The sequence below is a fragment of the Chiloscyllium plagiosum genome, chromosome 20 (assembly GCF_004010195.1).
Source record: "Chiloscyllium plagiosum isolate BGI_BamShark_2017 chromosome 20, ASM401019v2, whole genome shotgun sequence".
Taxonomy (NCBI): Eukaryota; Metazoa; Chordata; class Chondrichthyes; order Orectolobiformes; family Hemiscylliidae; genus Chiloscyllium; species Chiloscyllium plagiosum.
The window spans coordinates 12,749,573-12,755,572 of record NC_057729.1 but is presented as its reverse complement, the minus strand read 5'-3'; positions in this window follow the sequence as shown (position 1 = coordinate 12,755,572).

Genomic DNA, 6,000 nt, shown 5'->3' with positions numbered 1-6,000 from the left:
AGATTTGCTTTCCCAAAATGCAGCACCTCGTATTTATCTGAATTAAACTCCATCTGCCACTTCTCAGCTCATTGGCCCATCTGGTCCGGATTCTGTTGTAATCTGAGGTAACCCTCTTCGCTGTCCACTACACCTCCAATTTTGGTGTCATCTGCAAACTTACTAACTGTACCTCTTATGCTCGCATCCAAATCATTTATGTAAATGACAAAAAGGAGAGGGCCCAGCACCAATCCTTGTGGCACTCCACTGGTCACAGGCCTCCAGACTGAAAAACAACCCTCCACCACCAACCTCTGTCTTCTACCTTTGAGCCAGTTTTGTATCCAAATGGCTAGTTCTCCATGTATTCCGCGGGATCTAACCTTGCTAATCAGTCCCCCATGGGGACCCTTGTCGAACGCCTTACTGAAGTCCATGTAGATCACATCTACTGCTCTGCCCTCATCAACCTTCGACATGATTTCCCACGCACAAAGCCATGTTGACTATCCCGAATCAGTCCTTGCCTTTCCAAATGGTCATCCTGTACATCCTGTCCCTCAGGATTCTCTCCAACAACTTGCCCACCACCGAGGTCAGGCTCACCGGTCTATAGTTCCCTGACTTGTCTTTACTGCCCTTCTTAAACAGTGGCACCACATTTGCCAACCTCCAGTCTTCTGGCACCTCACCTGTGACTATCGATGATACAAATATCTTAGCAAGAAGCCAAGCAATCACTTCTCTAGCTTCCCACAGAGTTCTCGGGTACACCTGATCAGGTCCTGGGGATTTATCCACCTTTAGCCGTTTCAAGACATCCAGCACTTCCTCCTCTGTAATCTGGACATTTTGCAAGAAGTCACCATCTATCTCCCTATAGTCTATATATTCCATATCCTTTTCCACAGTAAATAAAGATGCAAAATATTCATTTAGTATTTCCCCATTTTCTGTGGCTCCACACAAAGGCTGCCTTGCTGATCTTTGAGGTACCCTATTCTCTGAGGAGAAAGTGAGGACTGCAGATGCTGGAGATCAGAACTGAAAATGTGTTGCTGGAAAAGCGCAGCAGGTCAGGCAGCATCCAAGGAGTAGGAGAATCGACGTTTCGGGCATGAGCCCTTCTTCAGGAATGAGAAAAGTGTGTCCAACAGGCTAAGATAAAAGGTAGGGAGGAGGGACTTGGGGGAGGGGAGTTGGAAATGCGATAGGTGAAGGAGGTCAAGGTGAGGGTGATAGGCCGGTGTGAAGGTGGGGGCGGAGAGGTCAGGAAGAAGATTGTAGGTTCGGAGGGCGGTGCCTAGTTCAAGGGATTTGACTGAGACAAGGTGGGGGGAGGGGAAATGAGGAAACTGGAGAAATCTGAGTTCATCCCTTGTGATTGGAGGGTTCCTAGGCGGAAGATAAGACGTTCTTCCTCCAACCGTCGTGTTGCTATGGTCTGGCGATGGAGGAGTCCAAGGACCCTATTCTCTCCTAGTTACCCTTTTGTCCTTAATATATTTGTAAAAACCTTTTGGATTCTCCTTAATTCTATTTGCCAAAGCTATCTCATGTCCCCGTTTTGCCCTCCTGATTTCCCTCTTAAGTGTACTCCTACTTTCTTTATACTCTTCTAAGGATTCACTCGATCTATCCTGTCTATACCTGACATATGTTTCCTTCTTTTTCTTAACCAAACCCTCAATTTCTTTAGTTATCCAGCATTCCCTATACCTACCAGCTTTCCCTATCACCCTGGAGAACTCTCAAGTAAACAGGCAGGGGAAGGAAGTGAGGGGAAATATGGTAGTGGAAAGAAAGAAGTAATTATGAAAAGTAACAATTTTGGTCGTGAATAGTGTTGAAAGAGGAAACAGAATGTACAACATTAAGAATGCACTTGAAGAATGCACAAGGACTAGGTTTGCAAATATGGTCTAAAAAGTAGACTTTAAGAACATGTGTCTAAATTCACAAAGCATTTGTAATGAGAGGGATGAATTGTTACTACAGATGGATATATATATATGTAGCATTACAGAGAAACAGTTGAAAGGTGACCAACATAGAAACCTGAATGTTGAAAACAAGAAAGGAGGAAAACATGGCAGCATAGTTCTATTAATAAAAGATAGCATTAATTCAGTATTATCTCATCCTTGGGATGAAGGACTTATCTTCATAAAGCTTAAACAGGGCAGACCTAGTCTCTTTAGAGTTTAGAATACACCCTTATTGAAACATATAAGATCTTGAGGGGACTAGATAGTGTAGATATGCAGAGGATATTTTCTCTTGTGTGTGAAACTAAAACGAGGGACCATAGTTTAAGAATAAACAATCTTCTTTAAGACAGAAATAAGGAGAAATTTTCCTCTGTCAAGTAGTGGAGGGTAGGCTTTTCAATATAAGTAATGTTGAGTTAGACTTAGAGATTTGACAGAGTCAAGAATTTTAGTGGAAATGCAGCTGAGATCACAACAAAATCAATTATGACCATATTGAAGGTAAATCAGGCTTTAGAGGATAAACAGCTCCAAAATCTTTATCACAAATCAGTGAGAATTGGCAAACTGGTTGTACATTTTGGTGCCAGAGAGGTGTTAGCATTGTAATGACTCACAATTTACTTTTGAAATGTTTGGAGTATTTCTGCATCAGAATGAAATCAAACATTGGCACTACATCCACAATCATCCACTCCCTTCACCATTGACACTCTGAAGCAGCACCGTGTACTATCTAAAAGATGTGCTACAGAAACTCACCAAAGATCCTCAGACAGCACCTTCAAGCCCACAACCACATGCCTCTAGGACAAGGACAGCAGACACATGGGAACACCACCAGCTGCAAGTTCCCCTCCAAACCAGTCACCATCCTAACTTGGAAATATATTTCCATTCCCACACTGTCATTGGGTAATTCCCTGGCTTGGGAGATTCCAGAACTAGAGGGCATAGGTTTAGGGTGAGAGGGAAAAGCTAGAAAAGGGACCTAACAGACAACTTTATGCATGCAGAGGATGGTATGTGTATGGAATGAGCTGCCAGAGGACGTGGTGGTGGCTGGTGCAATTGCAACATTATCTGGATGGGTATATAAATAGGAAGCGTTTAGATGGACATTACCCAAGTGCTGACAAATGGAACTAGATTACGTTAGGATATCTCGTCGGCATGGATGAGTTGGACCGAAGGGTCTGTTTCCAAGTTGCACATCTCTCATATGCTATGTCCACATTAAAGCCTGGTTGCTCATTCAATTTTTTTGCGCTCATTCAGGGTAAGTTATGTTCCACTTTTAGCACATAAATAACATGGCGCCACCTATACCTGACTCCAAGTACAACATTCCATGTACATGACAATACATAGCAGGTGGGGGAGTGCGAAAGGTCTGAGAGATAATTGGGAGAGATAATAGAGGGGCTGGGGAGAAGGTAGCTAGAAATGCAATAGGTCGATGAGTGTGATGGTGATGGTGATAGGTTGGAGTGGAGTGTGGAGCAGATAGGTGGGAAGGAAGATGGGCGGAAGAAGGAAGAAGGATTAAGAGTTCAAGAGGGGGGTGCCGAGTTTGGAGGGTTGGATCTGGTGAGGGAAGGGAGATGAGGAAACTTATGAAATCGACATTGATCCCATGTGGTTGGAGGGTCCCAAGGCAGAAGATGAGACATTCCCTCCCCAGCTGTTGGGTAGCTAGAATTTGGCAGTGGAGGAGGCCCAGGAATTACACGTCCTTGGCAGATTTGAAGTGGTTGGCTACAGGTCGGTGGGGTTGTTTAGTGCGTGTCCCCCAGAGGTGGTCTCTGAAATGTTCACAAGTTGGCATTCTGTCTCCCCAGCGTAAAGGAGACCAAATCGGGAGCAACAGACATACTACTTCCACGTGTGTGGAAATACAGGTAAATCTCTGTCGGATGTGGAAGGATCCTTTGGGTCCTTGGGCAGAGGTGAGGGGGGCGGTGTTGGCGCAGGTTTACAATTCTTGCGGTGGCAAAGGATGGTGCCGACAGTTGAGGGTGGGTTGGTGGGGTGTGTGAACCTAACAAGGGAGTCACGGAGTGAATGGTCTCTGTGAAACGCACATAGGGGTGGTGAGGGAAACATATCTCTGGTAGTTTGACTGTGAGTGGCGGAAAAGGTGGATGATGATGCGTTGTATCTGGAGGTTGGTGCGGTGGAAGGTGAGGACCGGGAGGTGGGGGGTGGGTTTCTGTCCTTGTTGCGGTTGGAGGTGTGGGATTCAAGGCAAGGGTGGAGGTGTACGAGGAGAAGATGCACTGGAGGGCATTGCTTACCATGTGGGAGAGGAAATTGAGGACCTTGAAGAAGGAGGCCACCTGTGATGTTCTGGAGTGGAATTGGTCCCGCTGGTAGCAGATGCAGCCGAGGCAGAGGAATTGTGAGCAAGGGATAGCATTTTTACAGGAGGCAGGGTGGGAGGAGCTGCAGTTCAGGTAGCTGTTGAAATAGATGTCTGTGTTGAGTTGGTCACCAGAAACAGAGATGGAGAGGTTGTGGAAGGGGAAGGAGGTGTCCGAGATGGTCCAAGTGAACTTGAGGTCAAGGCAGAAGGTGTTTCTGAAGTTGATGAACTATTCAACCTTTTTGTGGGAACATGAGGTGGTGCCAATGTAATGCAGGAAAGGGTGGGGAATGGTGCTGGTATAGCTGCGGAAGATGGACTATTCCACGTATCCAATGAAGAGGCAGGCATTGCTCTTCATGCAGGTGCCCATGGCTACCCCTTTGGTCTGAAGGAAGTGGGAGGATTCGAAGGAGAAATTGTTGAGGGTAAGAACCAGTTCAGCCAATCGAATGAATGTCTCTGTGGAAGGGTACTGGTTGGATTGGCGGGAGACGACAAACAGAGGGCTCGGTGGCCTTCATCATGGTGTACAGATGTGCACAGGGATTGGATGCCCATGGTGAAAATGAGGCATTGAGGGCTGGGGTAATGAAAGTCATTGAAGAGGTGGTGGGCGTGGGTGTTGTCCTGAATGTATGGGGGAGTTCCTGGTCTTGGGGGTAGGACAGTGCCAAGGTATGCAGAGATAGGTTATGTGGGGCAGGAGCAGGCTGAGATGATGGGTCAACGGGGGCAGTCAGGTTTGCGAATGTTGGGTAAGAGGTAGAACTAGGCAGTGAGGGGTTACCAGACTATAACATTGGAGGCTGTGAGTGGGAGATCCCCTGAGGTGATGAGGTTGCGGATGGTATGGGAAATGATAGTTTGGTGATGGGAGGTGAGGTCATAGTCGAGGGGGCAATGGGAGGACGTGTCCATGAGTTGGCACTTGGCTTCAGTTGTATAGAGGTCAGTGTGCCAAACTACTACTTTGCCTCGCTTATCTGCTGGTTTGATGGTGGGGTTGGAGTTGGAGTGGAGGGAGTGGAGGACTGCACATTGTGAGGGTGAGAGGAGTGGACAGGTTGAGACAGTCAATGTCATGGCAGCAGTTGGAGATGAAGAGATTGAGACTGGGTAACAGACCATCACGGGGTGTACAAGTTGATGGGGTATGTTGGAGGTGGGAGAAGGGGTCCTCAGAGGGTGGATGGAAGTTCTGATGGAAAAAGCAAGCACAGAGGTGGAAGTGGCAGAAGAAAAGTTCAACTGTGATGTGTGTTGAACTGGTTGATCTGGGAGCAAAGTGGGATGAAGGTGAGGCCTTTACTGAAGACTGATCGTTCATCTTCAGTGAGGGGGGTCTGGGGTGATGATTGGAGGGCTGCAGGTGGGGGTGGGAGCAGAGACTGTATCTACTGTAGGTGTAGTCATGGTATTGTGGATGACGCCAACATGGGAGTCGAGGGAGTGCGGGGGGGTCGGGGGGGAGATGCAGAAGCAGTGCACTCGGTGGCAGAAGTGCTGTTCTGTGTGACATTCGCAATGTCTTCAGCAGTGGCTGCGTGTGCACTGGCAGTGTTCCGGTGAGTGTTGTCGGTGGGGGCGGAAGTGGTTGAGGTGGTGGCAACTATGGGAGCGGAAGTGATGTACCGGGTAGTCTTCCATCTTGGGACCTTT